General features: G+C 44.2%; 1 protein-coding gene across 6 annotated transcripts in view; it reads left to right on the top strand.

Moving 5' to 3' along the window:
- The first annotated feature begins 2,344 nt into the window (after positions 1 to 2,344).
- PPM1B (protein phosphatase, Mg2+/Mn2+ dependent 1B) overlaps positions 2,345 to 19,710 on the top strand; it is a 62,884-nt gene continuing 45,518 nt past the window's right edge. For 2 of the 6 annotated variants that reach the window (XM_074897093.1, XM_074897096.1), the window contains exons 1-2: positions 2,588 to 2,833; positions 18,775 to 18,890. The gene's annotated coding sequence lies outside the window, so the exon portion shown is untranslated. Of the gene's footprint in view, positions 2,366 to 2,587; positions 2,834 to 15,822; positions 15,906 to 18,774; positions 18,891 to 19,710 lie in introns of those variants that run through there. The other 4 variants (XM_074897095.1, XM_074897098.1, XM_074897094.1 and 1 more) reach the window with 4 other exon arrangements.

The following is a 19,710-nucleotide window of genomic DNA, read 5'->3' as shown; positions in this document are numbered from 1 at the left end:
ACAGTAAATTAGGTGGAAGAGTCAGTAGCAGCTAAGTATACCTTGGTCATACTGAGCAAAATTATCTAATGTTACCTATGGTATCTCTCTGGCAGGTAGCCAAGAACAAAGTAGAGGGTGTAAACAGAGACCTGATAAAATTACAGCCCAGTTCTGTACCTGCTGAAATCTGTGCAAGATTTACCATTACTTTAAAGGGTGACAGACTCACAAAAAAATATTACTGGTGAATCACTTGAAATAAAAACTGTTTCAGAAGTCCAAGAAGTATCTAGGCTGAACGAATTTTACATTCATCAACCAGAAGATATAGCGATTTTTAGCCAGATTTGTCATTGCTTTAATAATATGAATTATGTTTAAATAGCTACGAGATACAAGCCTGGAGAAAGGCCAAAAAAAAAAAAAAAAAAAAATCCCTAGCTAGATATATAGAAGTATCCTGAGTCCCAGATCATGTGGACACTGCAAAGTTAACTAGGTTGATTGGCAGCTGGGTCTGGGCCCTCAAATTAGCCTGTCTATGAGCAAGTTTTCTGTGACAGGAGGCTAAGCACAGTCTGTGTTCTGCTGTTCCTGAACTTGCTCACGAGTGCTGAGGCAATCTAGGTTTCATTCTTAGTCAACTCTGTCAACTGGCAGAGCTGTGGGAAGCAGCACCGTCATGCTGGAGTGACATTTCCCATCTCGTTGAGGAGTAGATGCACTTGAACCCACAAAAAGCAAAGATTCAGTGCTTAGAGCTGCAGTTTCATCAGTTACCTGAGGTCGAAGTGCCTCCAGAGCTCTGTGCAATGATTTTCTAATGTGAGTGGTGGTGCTGATGACCTTAAAGCTAAAAGCTGCACAGTATTTTGGGTAGTGTGGGCATAACTCTGGAGAGCCAGGAAAAGTAATGCCACAGCGTGCCTAAAACAGGGAGAGAACACCAACTCCAGAAGGGAAAGTTCCCATCTTTTTCAGGGCCGGCTCCTCCGAAAACACTCCAGAAAAGGCAGATGGATATATAAAAATGCTACATAAACTGTGTTTCAAGCTATGATCTCAAGTCCTGCATACGGAAAGCGTCCATTCACAGTGATGTGTACGGATGTGGGGAGGAAACACGGCAGCCTAAGGGGACGAGGGCATCAGCAGGCTGTCGTGTGGGGATTTGTATGCCCCTCGCACGGACGGTACATTAAAGTTCGGGGGAGTGCAAGACAAGGACACCGCTTCTCCGTAATTTCGTTTACAGGGAAGACTAACCGCAGCCAACAGAGCTGCCGTACGGAGCAAGGCATCTCTTCGGAGATGAACCCCAGCTGGCTTCAGCCCGTTGATGGATAAAGATGGGAATAGCCAGGGATCACGGAGCATCTGGCAGATTTTCACGTTCCTTCCTGAATAAGCGTTTTTGTTTGGGGGCCAAAAAGAGCCTAAAGGGTAGTGAGTGCCGGCGGGGGGTTAATTGCAGCCCCCCCCGGCGACGATCCCGCTGGAGCCGGGGGGGCCGACGGCTGAGACCAGCAGCCACCGGCGCCCCGCCGTTACTTTCCAGGCGGGGCGTTGTCAGCAGCCTACCTCGGGCACCCAGGAGGGGCCGTCCGTCCCCTGAGGCGGGCCACGGCGCTCGGCCTCGCCAGCGCTCGGGGAAGCCGAGGAGCGGGACACCTCCGCCCTCACTCTTTACTGTGGTAAGAGCGGCCGCTCCTCCCACCCAGCCGGCACCCGCCGCCGCCCTCCCCGCACGCGTGAGGCGCAACGGCTCCCGCAGGCGGGCGCGAGGACCCGCCCCCCCGCGACCAGGAGACCGGCCTCGCGCTCCCTGATTGGCTGGCGGTGATGTCATCGCGCGAACATACGGGTACTCCTCCCCGCCCCCCGTGGGACGCGCCGGGGCCGCGCGCCTCTCTCCCTCCCCGCAGCCCCGCGACCAATCGCCGTGCGGAGCGGCGCGCGGGCCGGGACGCGCGCTGCGGCTCCGCCGGGGCCCGCCGGCCCTGCTTTATTGGCAGGGGCGGCGGCCAATCAGGAGAAGGCACCCACCGGCCGGTTCACGCCCATTTCGCGAAGCGGCGGCCGGGGCGAGAGAGGCTCCGGGACTGACGGCGCTGACAGCCAATGGCCTGCAGGCAAACCGCGCCGGGAGGGAAAGGCTGTGGCGGGGGGAGGGAGGCGGGGAGGGGCAAGGGCGCTCGCTGACAGCCGCTTCCGTCAGTCCTGCCCAGGCTGCGAGGCCGGATTAAAAAAAAAAAAAAAAAAAAGTGCGATGAAAGAAAGAGTCCGTGCTCTGGCGCCTTGATTGACAAGAGCCGCAACCAGTAGTTACCAAAGCAGAGGGGAAAGGTCCAATCAAGAAAAAGCCTCTGGGCGGGGCTGGCGGGTGAGCGGCGAACGGATCGGCCAATGACACTGAGGAAGGGTAGAGCCGGCGAGGCGGACGGCCAATGGCCACCGGGAGAGGGCGGGGCGGGGTGAGCGACGGCAGCGGCAGCCAGTAGGCTGGGAAGGACGCGAGGCGGCCCGGCCGGGAAAGGCAGCGGCGCGAGGGGGCGGGGCCGGGCGCCGTTGCCCCGCCCGCCCCTCCCGGAGCGCTCTGACGTGGGCGGTGGGGAGGGCGGGCCTAGCGGCGGCCTTTGGGACAGGGGCTCCCAACATGTCGGCGCTGCTGGCGGCGCTCGGAGTGCGCGAGCGGGCGGTGACTGCGGCCGGCGGCGGCCAGCGCGGGGCGGCCCGCGCCTGAGGCTCAGCCAGGCCCTCCCCCTCCACCCCCCGCCTCACCCGACCCGGGCGCTGCAAGGGCCGCCTGGGGCCCGGACGCCGGGGGACGCCGGCGCTCGTCCGCCGACAGGTAGAGGGGGGCAGGGCCGGCCGCGGGGCGCGGGCGAGCAGTTTGTGGCCGGGCCGAGGCGGGCGGAGAGGGGGAAGGAGCCGAGAGGCCGGGCCGGGCCTGGGCGCGCGCCTGCCGTGGGGAGCGGGGACTGGCAGCGCCGGCCTGCTCCGGGGGGCCGGGGGGGCGGCGGGCGAGGCCTGCTGCGTGTGCGTCCCCGGGGAGCGAGCAGGCGCCGCGCAGGCCCGGCCTCCGCCTCCTCCCGCCGGCGGAGAAGAGGGGGCCGGGGGCCGCGCTGATACGGCCTCCCGGCGGGGCGCCCGGGCGAGGGCCGGCGAGGAAGTGGCGGGGAAGCCAAGCCCGCCGGTTGTAGCTGGGACTGGGGGCCGGCGGGCCCGCCCTCTGTGGGCCGGGGCGGCGACGGGGACCCCGGCGGCTCAGGGCCCCGCACGGCGGCCGCTGCTTGCGGCGTGGGGGAGCCGGCGGGCCGAGCCCCGTGTGGGTGGCGCTGTGTGGGGCGGGAAGGGGGCCGGAGGGGGCCGGCGTGCCGGGAGCCGCGTGCGGAGCGGGGTTAGGGGACGGCTGGCGGGGCCGGGCCTGTGCACGTGTATTGGCTGGGGCCGGGGGGAGTGGCGGGCCGGGGCCGGCGGGGCCCGGTGTTTACCGACGGGGTGGGGTGGTGGGAGGTGGCGAGCTGCGGGCACGGCCCTGGTGTTGGAGGGAGAAGCTGTCGTTAGGCCTGGGTGCTTGTGACGGGCTGATGGTGTGCGGAGGGAGTGAAGTCACAGACAGATGGGCAGTGCCCGGGCGCCTTCAGCGTGGACGGGGAAAGAAGTGGAAGGCAGTTCTCGTGTAGTTTAGAGCTTGCTGGCTCTGCGAACCCCGTGGATATAAACGTGGATATACGTCTCCTGTGATTTGTAGCTAGTCGTAGGGAGAGACTCATTTTGATGGGCTAGAGTCAGCTGGAAAAATCTGCGTGTGTGTTGTTTTGTGTGTTGTGGTAGGTTGAGGGATATGTTTATAACACGGGGATGCAGATGGTGGGTGTAACCGCATGTATTTAGGAGTGGTGGGTACATGAAGGCCTGTGAATTTAGGAGTGATAGGTAAACAATCTTGTGTGTGTTGTGAGAAGTAAGGTGATAAATTGGCTGGTTTTCAAGTGCTGTGGAGGAGAGAGGCTTTGAGTGGTAAGCCTATGTACAACTTACAGGCACAGTGGTAACAGGTTGCTTCAAGGTTCTGAACTTGTTTGGTGGCCAGTGTGGTTAGACTTAATGTGCGAGACCTTCATGTGTAATATGAGATGGTATGTGGACAGGAAGGCATGCATGTTCTTACTGTCTGTAAGTCTGCCGCTCACACTGGGAGTTGGGAGAGATGCTTGGCTGTTACCAGCTCTGTGAGGCCTGTTTCTTGTGTGTTGAGATGGTCTAGGGCAGCAAGCAACATGGTGTGTGTCCTGGGAACCTGAGGGAGCTGTGAATTGACCTCTCACCAGTGATGAAATGGAAAGGCTGGATATTTGTTGTTTGAGCTATGGGATACAAATTAAAAGAGATGTATCAAATGCTACATGTTAGGGTCATGATAGCAGTGTTTGGAGAAAAGTCTGTGCACGTCCTAGGGAGCCTTAGACTGTAGGTATCTATATTTGTTATGGGTGTTGGGCAGCGTAAACTTCTGTTTACAAGGGCATAAATGTGCTCTTCTTGTGGGTAAAATTCCGGGGATTACCATGGATTATAAGGATGTGGAGGGGTTTGGGTGCATATTTAGAAGTAGGAATGAATGGCAGAGTCTTTGAAAGGTTTGTGTGCACTTAAAAAGCATGAATTTGTGGGGATTATGCATACACAGGGTGAAGATTGTGTTAGGCTATGTATACATGTGTGTATCAGGGGAATGGTATTTGTGCAAAAGGGAAACTAGAGTTTTCATATTGCTTAGTGGGAACTCTTGTCGGTGTGTGGAGAGAGTAGGCAGACTTTTTTGGCTGAGGCTATGAAAAGTTGAAATGGTGTCGGGGAGAGATGACAAACTCCATCTGGGGTCCCTTGGGTGTGTCCTGAGCAGGTGGGAGGCTGTGGGGATTCTTTGCTCCTCTTGCTATGGAGGGAAGTATTTTATATGTGACAGTCAGTGGAAACTAAAAAAAAGTGAATGAAGATGAAGCAATTTGTGACTGTTACAAATATTACCAGATTGAAGGAGGCTACAGAATAGTCAAGGGGTTTCTGTTAAGGTGTGTATTTTGTTCTGTTTGTTCCAGTGGGTAAATTGCCCATTAACTTTAAGGGTAAACTTTTGATGAAACTAGCACCCGTAATAGTGTTGACAGGTCAGCAGCTAGCTAAAAGCACTTAATGTGTGTAGACGAGCCCCATGTATGAGTGGGCTCGTATGTGTCATATATTTATTCTGTATGTTATGTATAGCATAACACTTCAGTGAGTGCACATATCCAGAAGGTATGAAGTCTTTTGTACCGGATGTATGCTTGTGTTTGAAAGAGGGTTAGTGCATAAACATTTGAGGATGAGATCTGTGAAAAGATGATCTGTTTAGAATGGAAAGCTGTTGGGCTCAGGTGGAAATGAGAAAAAATTGCACATTGTGTATCCCATGTTCTGCGGGTTTGTGATAGTATGTATCATTTGTTTACACAGCCCCTCATTTCTTGTTCTGCACAGATATTTAGAAGACATTGTTATATGGGGTAGTGATTTCAGGCACCTAACATCAAGATGAGGGAAACAGGATTTATGTAGTGTGGAGGGCTGCATAGAGAGTGTGTAGAACCCAGTTCCGCTTTTATTGCGGTAGCTGTGAGATGGTCACTTAGGTAGGGAAGTAGAGAAAGCAGAGAGTAGTCTTAATAGTAGTTTTTCTGGATAATCCAGTTCCCTTCTTGTCTCTGGTGTGCCGTTATCACTGTTCATTTAAACTTTTCGAATGGTGATCACTGATGTGTGCTGCTTACTAGACTTGAAACCCTGTCTTGCAGAAATATAAACCCATTGCAACTGAAATTAAAGCTTGTCAAATCTCTGTGTTGAACACAGTCTTTTAAGGTGCTCAGTAGTCAAGAACTACTGCTCTTGGAAAGGGCAATTGAGAGTAGTAAGTATTTCTTGCATGAAACGTTGCCTCTGTATTACAGAAGGAGAAAGGCAGTAAAAATCCACTCTTAATACTGGGTGTAAAAATCTGTGTTTGTGAAGTATTTGTATTGCAGTAATGATTATCACTCTCTGGAGCAGGGTTTACTTAGACTGTGGCAAGGGATCAGGTTCCGCGTAGAGCAATGTTCAGAGAGTACGATCAATCTTGACTGAAGCAAATGGCAGCACACCTAGCTAAATGCTACCATAATGTTCCTGGGGGGTGTGTCTATGTTTTTTTTTGTTTGTGTTTGGTTTTTTTTGTTTGATTGTTTTGTTTGGTTTGGTTTGTGGTTTTTTTTTCTCTCTCAAAAAAAAAAGATCATTTTCTACTGTCTTGGATCATCAGTCAAGTAGAAAAGCTTAAATCTGCCACATAGGCCTGTTGCTGTAGCTTAGTAATAGCTCTTCTTCTCTGGCCAGTGCTGGAAGATAGGTAGCTAACCACTGGTTTTTGCAAGCACAATCTCTTCCTAGTGAATGGGAAGGCCTTTGTGAAAGAATCCAAGGTCTAGACTCCATGTGTGAATTGTGGAGAGTGATTATTGTAACAGGTCATGCCTATCTTGGTGTCCATAGTTGTTTTTCTCTAATATTGATTCTTTCTGTCCACCACTTTAATTGTATCAAGTATGCTCTTTTTTCTAGTGGGTTTTTAATTCTTGCGACCTTGTCCAACAAGTTTTCTCATACCTCTGAGTTCAGTGCTGCATTAGTGTTTCTCTTCTCTGAGAAAATGAAGAAGCATCCTTCAGATCTTGGGCCTTTTAGCAACCCAAGTGATTTGATTTGAATATTGATCTTCTCAGTAAATTGGACGAAAGCAATGGTGATTTCTTTGGAAAACTGTTAAAGTAACAATTTTTGCTATCTTGGCTCCTTCCCTATTTATCACTTTTTTCATTCTGTGATTCAGTTGTTTATGCTCAATCCTCTTCAAGGTTTGGCTTCTACAGATGTACAGGGTGTGAACTGTGGCTTCTTCCTTCTCACTGTCTGTTTACAGTGAATGTAGGATAAATTTTTTATGAAACTTTAAGAGGGGCCTGGTTTAGCCCTGGTCTTCAGCGTATCTAGTATGCATATAATTTTCAGAGAATTTAATTTCAAAATCTGGACAAGTCATTGCAGGTTCTTAATTTTAAAAAAGCTACACAAGTTTAAATAACATCAGACTATAAAGGCCTAGAAAAGAGAATTTATTTGCAGGGACAATGGAAGATATGTCCCTGGTGCAAGAATAAGGATGTTGTGTTTCTGAAAAGGTCATCAAAACTGTTTTTCTAACAGATGACCTTGCAAAGTCCCCAGGTATTTGGCTGATAAATTTCAGTCTTGGGCGGCATGGGATACTGGTCAAACTGCTTAAAATTTGGCAAATAAATCTTGTACAAATTTGTATCTGTATCATGCTAAAGCCACATAAAAGTTCTGAAGAATTAATGAGTGTCATGCCAAAAGAAAATTGTCTGTTAAGCTTTGCATGATATGGTGAGAAATAACTGAGCTAGTGTCGGGCAGTTCAGCTCATCTCAACTTCTTGAGACATAATTGGCATCATGAAACAAGGGTTGCCAGTGAGTGTAGGTTAGATTGGTCTCCCAGCTCTTAGGAAAACCTACATTGGGAGACAAGGCACAAAGATGTTTTATTGTAGAAAATGATAGAATGGAAAACCCCATATCTCATCAGACAAGAGCCTTTCCTAGAATTTCAGAGGAAATTAATTGGCCCAGGTATTTTTCTGCTAGGAAAAGTAAGTCACCCACAACTCTTTATTTTCCCCATGCACCATTAGTTTCGCATTAACATGAATATGACATTTTATGATGTTATTACATTACTATCTCATGCTGTAGGTTTTTGCATCTTTGATGGGAAATAACCTTTTGATTTTTCTTTCAAATAAATAGTACAACTAAATGCTTAAATCTGTTTTCACAGGAGTTAACAGGAATTCAGCTCAAAAACATTGATTAAGAATGTTTCAGACTAGGTGACTGGAGAGTTTAAGATGGCTCCTTAGCATACGTGGTAATAACAAGTCAGTGACCAGAAGCTTCCAGTTAAGTCACAAAGGAAAGTATCAGTCTTTGCAGTTTTTGGGGAATTAGTATGTTAAAATAAATCTTCAATAATCTTACTTCTGCATCTGCACCCCAGTGTAGAAAGTTGCCATTCACTGAATGTAGAGCAAACATGGCTCTACACTGTTACTATATGAAGGAATTGTTTTTATCAAGGAGGTAATGAAGTAAGATGATGGTTTGTTGAGTAGAGGAGGTAATGCTTTATTGTAATTTGTTCATGCAGTACTGCTTTGGCCTGTTCCTACCAGCTCATCTGTCCTACTAAAGCCAGGTATTATTTGTTCAAAACTCATGGTTTTGTATTTAAAATTTTGTATAACAAAAGAAAAATTGGTGACTGGAGAGAACAAGTCCCAAATGATAGAACTATTTGTAAAGAACAGATATTTTGATTCAAGTGGAAAACTGAAACAATGAATATTATGTTGGTCAGCTTATTCAAAAACAAAACCCCCCCCTATTTTCTGGGCAGCTTTGTTGGTTAAGCTGATATGCAAGTAATATAAAGCATTATCAAGCACATGCTGCTCATCCTTTCCTATCACCAGCTAGTGGAGCCATTGGTGTGGGTTATTGAGTTGGGTTTTCAGTGTTACTGAAAAAGTTTTACAGAACAGTAAATGTTCATGATGCCTGAAGTGTGTAGATCTTGGGTTTTTTGACTTTGTGCAGAGAACTTTTCTAGGTGTATCCCACTAGCTTTTGATACTCCTAACTGTAAAGGGGTGGAAGCAAAAGTGGGCAAGTGATGCAATACTGCTGCTGTAGTTCCTCCAGGAAAAGGAACACTCAGATTCAGTGCAGCCCTCGGTTTCAGGGCCAATGAGGTGTGCCTTGGCACCTTAAGTCTATGGGTTTAGTTACTGCTGCTTGAGGCTTTATTAAATGAATGGGCAGCATCTGCCACATTGATTATATTTACATTAGCAAGCAGTATGATGCAATTGAAGATTGTAGAGTGAAGCTATAAATTCGGCAGACCCAGCATTCACTGTGTGTGCACTTTGTGGGCCTTTATTTTAGACTAGTAGTAGTCTGGTTCTGTGGACTGAGTATACACCAGACATTACTGGGTATTAGGTGTTTTTCCATACTTTTCGTTTAGGTTAATATAAGAGATGTCCAGATCATGTGTTCAGAAACTTGAGATCTGAACCAAAGCACAGCAAGTATGGTGACTCAGATTTACTTCAGAAGTGCTTTCCTGATCCAAACCAAAGTGCTAATACAGAGGTACCGACTAGGTCTCTAAAAGACACCTTGGAGCATTGCAGAGGGTGTTGAGCCATGTGGGGGACTGGATTCTGACTTCTGCCTCTGAAGTGCTGTTGTCAGGGCTGCAGAAATTGTCCTGATGCTCCCTGAGTAAGGATTATTTGTTTATCTTGACTGGCAGCTGAATCTCTGTTCCCAAATTATTGTCTCTAGTTTCAAAATTGTGTGTGAAAATGACTGGTGTTAAAACTAGAATAAATTCTGGAAAGAAGTTCTTTCATGGTTTTGCTTCAGTTAATCAAGAATGAAACTAGCTGTGTGAGCAACAGGTTATGAAGCCTGACTTCCTGTGGCTTTGTGTCTTGTGGTTGGATTTTTCTGGGTATACTGTATTGTGAGCTCTGAAAGTATTTTCATGTGTTTGGGGCATTGTCTGTCCTGCTGTCCTGTATGGGAAGTTGTTTTTTGGTAACATAGCTGAGCTCCTGCTGCATTTGTTCTCAGGAGACACTAGTTTGGATATATCTCCTTGGTCTGACTGTTCGTTTCCACAAACTCTGATGATCTCTGAAATATTTATCCTTCTGTTAACTTCTGAATTGTGGCCAGTTTCTGTAAAACTTGAGGGGGGGAACAACACATGCTGTAGCTTGTCTTCCTAAGGTTGTGTTATTTATTTTCCACAAATGCTATCTCATTTTACTGTTGCCTTATGTTTACAACTACTTCAAATTTCTTCCAGGAGAGTTAAAAATATTTATCTCCTTAACATTTCAGGCAACATATCTAGAAGTAGGAAATTATGTTGCTAACAGCTGCTACTTAAGGATAGGATAGATAAAATTCTTGAGAGTATCCAACATGATAATTAAACCACCTCCAAATAAACATAGATGGGTCTAAAGTAGCAGTTGATGTATATTGTAGCCTTTCATAATACACACTTTTGTAGTACAAAATGATAGTTTTGGGCCATAATTCTAGGAGACAAGTGAATGAGGGTTTGAAAATGATGTATTGAAGTCTCTGGAGTACAGCTAGGTTGGATTTTGAGGGTGGTGGATTAGGAATTGGAGGGGGGTGGGACTTGTGTTTGTGATTGCCCTTGTGACCTTGAAAAGCTGCAGAAACTCTGAACTGCTTTGAAACTTTTCATATGAGAAGTACTGCATTGAAGCTATGTGGTACTGCAGGCTGAGTTCCGAGAGGTCTGTTTTCAGTGTATAAAGCCAAAGAAATTATTCCTTTTGCTTCTATTTAAGTGGGCCTATACTCAAAGCACTGACTTTACGGAGTTTCTATAAAGGTATGAAAGGTGAATCTAGCACAGATGTTACTCAGTTTTGCTGTGTCCTTTTTGCTCCTGCTTTCCATTTCCGTAGCACAGTAATAAAATACTTTATTTGTTCTAGTTCCCAACAGGAAAATCTCATCCTGGTCAAAAAGTACTCTGTGTACCAGTTTGTGCCCAAGACCTCACTTGAGATATGGTACTAGTTGCAGGCACTGTTTAATGTTGATTCTCTCTGGGACATTTGAGAAAAATTGTTTATAGCTGATTTTTCAAGAAAGGGGTGCTCTTCGTTAGTGTGTGTGTGTTCAAAACAAATGTGAAGTACTTTTCTTTGGCTGTTGTAAAACTTGAATCCAGACCTAACAGAGTCTGTTGACTCCTCTAGCTAGTGATCTGTCCTGCATCTTTGAAGGCAAAGGAGCTCCATCTGTCTCAATAGAGCCCCAGTGAACAGTACAGTCTGTTAAGACTCATGAACATCTCAATTGGGGTGATGTCGGTAAGAACTGAAGTGACCCTTCTAAGGAGGTTATTAACAATATCTAATTACAGGTGGGATTTACAGGTGTTTTTAGTGAGTGTTATCCAGTAAATGTGGGACTACTACCTACAGGTGTATCAAAGTGACTCCTCAGATGTAATGCTTGTCCATTTGCTAGCTTGTTGTGTTTTCTGTGTCTTTACCGCTTTTCCAGGGGACATGTTACAGCAAAGGATTTTTTGTTTCACTTTTCCTTTTCACTGAGATGTCTTCCCTGTGCTTTTACTTACTGATTGCTTAGGCTGGCAGATGAATTTATTAGAAACATCCAAAGTCTAGGTTGTAGCTGATAGTGTTACTCTGAGGAGCACTTTTTCTTAACTAGTATAAGGTTGCGTGTAAAACTTCGAATAATAGGGGTTTTATAAGTAAAGTTAAAACAGTTTTATGAAAACAGTAGCTAAAGCTAGGGAGAAGGGGTTGTGTGAAACCTGTTCTATAAATCTTCCATAAGTGCACTGCAATTCGAACTGCTGTTTAAAAGATAACCTAGAAGTTGATAGGCTATTGGTCATTTAGAAGATACTTTAATAGCAATTACTTGTTTTGTGGGACTTTTTCCACAGTGTTTGCTAGAATCAGATAGCTGTGCAGCCTTCTCTGCAGGAAGGCCTTGGGAGCTCTAACATTTACTTGTGTTTTAAAATTGAAATAATAATAATGCTGATGTGGGATGTGGAAGAAAAGCATTGTTAGGATTCTGCCATAGTGACACTGGTGTTTGTATCCTACTTTTATATCATAGTAAACAGTAGAATTTTTCATTTCTGTTTTCCTTACGCTGAACCAGGTCTATGCTTCTATGTGTTTTATTACTATATTTGAGTGTAAGAGTGATGGAGGTTAAGCGCTGCTGAAGATAAATATCTAGCTTGTAACATTAAGTCCAGTAGGATGACTTCTCCCTTTAACTAGAAAGGACCAAACACAAGGAATTCTAGGCCAGAGAAGAACTTCTCTAAAATATTTAATGAACTCAAAATAGTAGCTGTTGTTAACCATAATGGCTTACTATGTGGTTTTGACTATTCTTGCAGTATTGTTCTAATTTAAAGAAAAAAATGAATGATGTCAATTTAAAATAATCTGCTTTTTGGAGGGAAGGGGATAAGGTTACAGACTGTCAAAACAACTTCTGATATTGTTTTTTTAACATGAAGTGAAATGGGGTTTGACTTAGTCAGAGAAGAAGAAATAAAATTCCAGTATAGTTCAAGATCCTTCAAATGAGCTTGTGTGCTGCTGTTGCCAATGGCAAGGAATAGAATTCAACATGGTCAGAAAAATGTCAGTGGGGAAAGTACTCTGAAATTGTATTCTTTACACTCTTCATTGATTGATGTTTGTAAAATATTTTCCTTGAGAAATACTGTACGTTTTTAGATAAATTTAATGACCATGCTATTTTCAATTTGAAGTTTTCTGTATTTCTGAATCTGTCGAGAGGGAAAATAGGGCTTCATCTAGAAAAAGTACTAGTAAGTTACTACTTCAAGTGATCTTTTATCACTCTTGTTTTGTTTTTTTCAGGGTTACCAGATTTGAACATGTTTTGTATAAACGAAAACTCGGGGTAGCAATTCCATAACTGAAGTAACTAACTTTTTTTTGAAAGGTGTCTTAGTGTCTGTCCAGACTTGAAACACAATCATGTTGTCAGGTTCACAAAGATTACAAAGCTAATGTGGAAAATTTCTTAATATGTCTCTCCATATTGTACCTTCTTCCATAGGTCTTGTTTATTTATTGAAGCATTGATTAAAACAGAAGCTCTTGCATACAAAGCAGAGGTGAAGTTTAGCTCTGTTAAGAATTGTCAGATTTGTGCTTGAAGCCTTTCTAAAGTAAGTGATGGTCCTAGAACACTGTACTGGAATCTCCACCATCCTTTTCTGCTATTTAGTGTCTTTTTAGTAATCATCTTAAGCTGTCACTGGTACAAAAGTGATCCTGAACTATATGTGAGCAAACTGTATTCTGCACAGGTTATTTTGTTGCAATTTCAGAACTGTTGATTCTTTTAACTTAGTGCTTATTTTCTCCTTTCCTTGGGTCAAAGTCTGCTGTTACTACAGGAGAGAAACTGAAATCAAGCAGGGGAGGAAACAAAAAATGGTGTTCTTAATGTTGTGGGTTGACCTTGGCTGGATGCCAGGTACCCACCAAAGCTGCTCTTATCACTCCTCAGCTGGACAGGAGAGAGAAAATACAACAGAAGTTGTCAAGATTAAGGACAGGGAGAGATCACTTGCCAGTTAACTGTCATGGGCAAAAGAAGCTCAACTTGGGGAAATTTAGTTTAATTTATTGCCAATAAAATCAGAGTAGGATAATGAGAAATAAAAATCTTATCTTAAAAATGCCTTTCCCCCCCCCTCCCTTCTTCTTGGGCTTAACTTTTCTCCTGATTTTCTCTACCTCTTCACCCTCCCTGAGCAGTGCAGGGGGATGGGGAATGGGTTTTATGGTCAGTTCATCACAGGTTGTCTCTGCTGCTCCTTCCTCCTTGAGAGAGCACTCCTCAAATTCTTCTCCTGCTCCAGTGTGGGGTCCCTCCCACGGGAGACAGTCCTCCATGAACTTCTCCAACACGAGTCCTTCCTAAAGGCTGCAGTTCTTCATGAACTGCTCCAGCGTGGGTCCCTCCCACAGGGTGCAGTCCTTCAGGAACAGACTGCTCCAGTGTGGGTCCCCCATGGGGTTACACGTCCTGCCAGCAAACCTGCTCCAGTGTGGGCTCCTCTCTCCATGGGGTCACAGGTCCAGCCAGGAGCCTGCTCCAGCGTGGGCTTCCCACGGGGTCACAGCCTCCTCTGGGCACCCACCTGCCCCAGCATGGGCTGCACCACGGGCTGCAGGGGAATCTCTGCTCTGGTGCATGGAGCACCTCCTCCCCCTCCTTCTTCACTGACCTTGGGGTCTGCAGAGTTGTTTCTCTCACACGTTCTCACTCCTCTCTCTGGCTACAATTGCTGTTGCACAGCAACTTTTTCTCCTTCTTAAATATGTTATTCCAGAGGTGCTACCACTGTCCCTGGTGGGCTCGGCCTTGGCCAGCGGTAGGTCCATCTTGTGGCTGGCTGGCATTGGCTCCATCCGGTTATAGGGGAAGCTTCTAGCAGCTTCTCACAGAAGCCACCCTTGTAGCTGCCCTCCCCGTTACCAAAACCTTTCCACACAAACCCAGTACAGTAAGGAAGAAAATGACAGTGCTTTCTAAAGAACTGATTCATAAATTCACTGAAGACTTAAGCTAATCCAGAGAATACTTGAGTAGGCAGAGCATGCTATTCATCGAGCAGTATTCTTCCTTACTCTCTCATCACAGGGTTCTGTGTTTCGTTCATTCATCTGTTCACCGTGTGAATGATTTTTATCAGCAGCTATGCAACTTTTTATTACCAGGTTGTGCTCTCTGCCACTAACCTACGGGAATTATTTGCCTTTCAGAGATATCATGACTCTTTGATACTGGCATGAGTAAAAATGAACAATAATGAGTTGACCACTGACATCTCTATTGCTGGGTGAGATGGGGAGGAGCTCCTTTATATTAGTCCTCATTCTCTTTCCTGATTTTTGTTGATGTCTGGTTTCTTTGAGTTTGTTTTCTCCTATTATGTTCCTTCGTGAGAAGGGTTGGAGGGGAATGGGAGATGATTTAGTTTATAGTGTTGTTTCCTGAGCTATGTGTAACTGTTGGGTTTTTTTCACCCTGAACTGTGTGAAATGTTCTGCAGATAGAGGAAAGCTTAGTGCACGGCACGGTCTATTCTTATTATGAATTTAAGGTGTCATAGAATTGGTAGACTTGAATCCCTGTCACTGAGGAAGCAAAGATTCCTAGAAGGTCTTTGACTGATGGAAAGGAAATATTTGGACTAAACTGCCATGTTCAGAGAAGGAAAGGAAAATTAGAGTGGGATGATGTGACCCAGAGTAATTTTTCCATTAATAGGAGAAAAAGCAGTAAAAGTTTGTTTGGTTCAACTGACAAAGGCTAGTAGCTTCAAAACCCTAGAGACAGGAGAAGGGTAAACTCAGCACTGGTAAAGTAGATAGCATGGAATTCAGTTGAAGCTGAGTTTTTAATTCTGAATTCTTTCTATGTTAGTTTCTAGTCATTAAATCATATACCTCAGTGAGAGTGCTGTGCACTAGGTACATCTGCTTCCTTTGTCAGCCACACCCTATTGTTATTTCTTTGCAGCTTTTGAAAAACAGTGGATATAACATCTTGGAAGCTGGCTCAGCTAATGTACACAATGTATCTTTGGTTTTGCTTCTTCCTTATGGGCAGTTTGTTCCCTCTACCCAAACAGCTTTCTGCTACGTGCTACCTAGTTGGTGAACATCTGGTATTCATCTTTTTAGTTAAAGGTCCTTGGAATAATTTGGGTGTTTTCACCACTTTTCAATATTGATACAATTACTGAAAAGAGAGTTCTTGTTAGGCCTCTGCATGCAGTTAGGCATTTGCTTCTGGAACTCACTCATAATCCCGGCTGTTTTGTTATGGAAGAGGTTCTTGTATAATTACCTAAATATGTTAGTGCTGCTGTATTTCTGCAGTCTTCTGCTTCTGACCATGTGTTCCTCTTCCTCTTCATGCTGATAGTTGGCAGTGTCTCATCTCATGGTGAGAGAGCGTTATGTGATATCTGTATATTGGGTATCTATTGCTGAGATTAATTTTCTTTTTAGCTTTTTGATTCAGCTTGCTGCATGAGGTTATGAGAGCAACAACTGATGCCAAAGTTGGAGTAGAAACTACGCATGGCAGGAGGTAGGTTTACGGCAGGTATCAGTTTAGTTTAGCCTAACTTCTTGTAAGGCTGCACCTTGAGATGTCTCAATGGAGGTTCTTTTAAGGTGTGGTTATTAACATTGGTTCTTAACACTAATGGTTTGGATACCTGATGACCTGTCTTGTGAGTGGAAGTCCTAAATTTACTTAGAATGTTACTGCTGATGAAGAGAAGACTGTACTGGAAGTCACATAACTGTGACAGTATTAGCAGTGACACCAGCCGTATTGCAATCCTAAAGCAAAAGAACATGCAATTAAATATTGACATTAAAACCTCTATTATAACTAAATTAAAAATTGCCCGTCTCCTCTTTTGGCTTTTCCCCAAATGCATAGCCTGCTACAGATGTTGATATGACTCCCTTCACAGCAGTCATTCTGGTTTAATTAAGTATCAGCACTTGCTGACAAGGGTATCTTCATTCTGTAGACACATGAGAATACAGCAGAAACCAAAACTTTACATAGCAAAGGTCATGGTAAGGAGTTTGTCAGAGTTCCTGAGCGAGTCAAGCTGTTTTTCTGTGCTTTTTGTCACGTTTGCAAATTTCCTTAGGGGATAAGAGGACTGCCTCTGCTCATCTACTGTGATGTTGGCATTGTTCACCGCTTAATGTGGAGCTAGAGTATTTTATCTGCTCCCTGCTTCAAGCATAAGTTTTGTGGAGCTGCAAAGGGGCTGAAGTATTTTGGGTGAAACATGAGTAGTTTCATTACTGGTAGAGTCTAGAGTTTGCAATTGTTTGTCAGACACTGACTGTCCTTTGTGTCCAGGAGTTCCTGAATTTGTTAAAGTTCAGAGGTCTCAGTAAGGTGGATTTTCTTTCAATACAGTCTGGGAGAAATTAAAACCATCTCAAAAGATGTAAGCAATCCAAATTTCAGAAATTCTTTCTAACATGATAATGAAACTTGTTTAAGTTTTCTTGTCCATTTTGCTATTATTTTCCACTCTGTTCTCTTCCCTTTCTCAGTCACCAGTTTCTGTAATAAGTTTTAGGTAGAGTTATGAGCATCAAATTCTTCCTTTTATACCTCTGTTATTACTGTCTTGTTGCCAGATACCTTGAAAATTAGCCAGAAACTCAATTGCTTGACGGCTGTGTTCACTTGTTGAGACCTGCTTATATGCGCAGAATTCTTATATTTAGGCTTTGGAACATTTGTATTCGGCAAATTATTGAAGCCTAGAGATGGTTTCTGTTCACTGTTTCAGGCATCCTTGCTATGTTATATAACGAATAAAACTTTGTGTCGCTTGATAAAAGCTTAAAATACTGTTTTACTTGGATAGCACTATCAATGAGTAGTTTATATCAACCTGTAGCAAAACGTTTCTGGGCCCTTGAAGAAGAAAGTGATTGAAAATAGTCAGCATGGCTTTACCAATGGTAAGTCATGCTTGACCAACTGACTGCCTTCTGTCAAATGACTAGGTCTTTAGCTGAGGGCAGTAGTGGATGTTTTCTTTACTTCGACCTTAGCAAAGCTTTTCACAGTGTCTCACAGCATACTCTTTTTTTGGTCTGAATGGGAGGATGACTAGACAAGTGAAAACTGGTTGAAGAGTCACCTCAAAGGGTGGCTAATGGTTAATACTCTGCTTGAACAGCAGTTAAAACTGGAGCTCCTCAAGGGTTTGCTGTGACCTACTTCCTTTTTTTTATGTCTTTATCAATGGTCTGGAGGAGGAGGTGGAATGCACCTTTATCAGGCTTGTGGTAGGGACAGAACGGGGTGGCTTAAAGGCAGGGTGGCCATCCCAAGGTACTTGGAAAGGCTAGAGGAGTGTGCCTGCTGGAATCTTACAAACTTCAGCAGGAACACATGCCAGGGCCTGCTTCTAGGATCAGTAATCCTCCTGCAGTGCTACGGACTAATTGGGTTGTAGCTCTACTGAGAAGAACCTGGTTCTGGTGGACAGTTAAATACAAGTCAGTAGTCTGCCCTGGTGGTGATGAAAATGGCTTTATTCCCCTTTAGTTGGCATTTGTTCCAGGTACTGGAAAAGGAAAATAAATCTCAGTTTCTATGAGATTTCCCTCTTTGCCCAGGCCTATGAAAAGCAACTGTCATCCTAGGTGCTACTTGTAGACGTCTCCAAAATGGAGAAAGGCCTTAGTCAGATTCATGCTTCAGAAAATATCCACTGGTATGTGTAGGCATGGTAGGTTTAACTGTGATAGCCCTTCTCATGCCCTTGTGAGAAAAGCAACCATGTTTGTTTCTTTCTTGTAACCAGGATAATTTTGGTGAACAGTCAGGTATGTTTCTGCTTTTGCTTTTAAAGAAATCTCTAGTGGTTAGTAACAGGCTTTTGTCATGGTTTCTGTGCTTTAGAGTAAGTTTGAATCTCAGTTTTTAGTCTCTTTTCTTTTGAGTCCAGGATCTGGATTTATTCTTGTAAAGGATTGCATTAGTATGCCAGACTTTTCCATCCTCTCTACACTGAAACATGCATGACTATGCATAAGTGTATTCAGGATCTCTCTCTGTCATGTGGTTGTACATATTCCTGGTTTGGAAATGTATTTGCTTACACGACGTCTGTGAAGGTGGTACGTGTTGACAGTGGGAGTTTTTTGGCAAGTAGTGGCTATTGAATGGTGTAGCTTAGATTACTTAATACTTTCATCTCTAACAAGTGAAAGGCATTCACATGATCTTTGCTGCATTACTGTAGACAAGTAGGAACTTCTTGACTAACTTGGCCACTTCCAGTGGTTCATATATTTTATTAGTGCCAGTCTAGAAATTGCTATTAAGCAGTTCTTGAGCTATAGATTTTGTTAAATATTGTGTTAAACTAGGAAATTGGTCAATTCTTCTATTTTACTACTTTCAGACTCACAGGGTCTTCTGCTTTATTCACCCCTAATATACAAGGAAGAGTCTCTAAAGTGAATCTTTATCAGGACGTCAAAGATCTGGAAGAAATTTGACCGCTGTACTACATTCAAGGTAAGACTTTCAGAATTGTACACGATGACAAAAAGCATGAGTACTGAGGCTTGCAAAGTGGTACTGTTTCAGAGTTCTTGGCTTCTTGCATATTATACTATTCCTGCAGAATATGAGTATTAAGTATTAAATACTTCTGCATAATTCTGTGGAAATACACTAATGATCAGAGGCATATTAGCTAGCTGTGGCTGTGTTCCTTAATTAAAATAGTTAAATAGGTTGCTACTTGCAACTGATGTTTGTTATGCATTATAACTAATGTTTATTATGCAAAGCTGTCTTTTGAGTAGCTTACGTGTTCCTACTTCTAAAACTGATACACTAAGTTGCATGATGTAAAATGGGATGTCTTACTAAATTGGTAGTGTCTTAGTAACTCTTTTTGGTTTACTTTAAGGTTCTGTGCTGAGCTTGTTTTAATTTCTCTGAGAATGCAGTATTATAGCTCTTAAGTGACATTTCCAGTCAATTTCAAAATACTAGGTAATAATTGGGAGTCAGAGGGCAGGTTTGCTGCATTTTGGAAGGGATGGTAGATGTGTTTCTTTCAATAAAGCCATAGCTTCAAGCACATAGGCAGTTGTCATCTGTCTGCAAGTTAGAGCACCGATCAAGTGGTAGGAGCCATTAACATAATTCAGCAGAGTGATAGCATTGCCTTCAGCTTCTGTGCAGAGTTTAAAAAAATGGTTAATAATGTTTGTTGTGTTGTTCCTGTAGCACTCCCAGGGAGGAGTGGAGAATATAATAAGGACTAGGGGGATAAAATCTGTAGCAGACAAAGTAGAATTTGCTTTGGTGGGACCAGTCTTGTGGA

The sequence above is a fragment of the Athene noctua genome, chromosome 1 (assembly GCF_965140245.1).
Source record: "Athene noctua chromosome 1, bAthNoc1.hap1.1, whole genome shotgun sequence".
In the NCBI taxonomy this organism is placed as follows: domain Eukaryota; kingdom Metazoa; phylum Chordata; class Aves; order Strigiformes; family Strigidae; genus Athene; species Athene noctua.
Note: the sequence above shows the minus strand (reverse complement) of the source record. Positions and strands in the feature narration are given on the sequence as shown.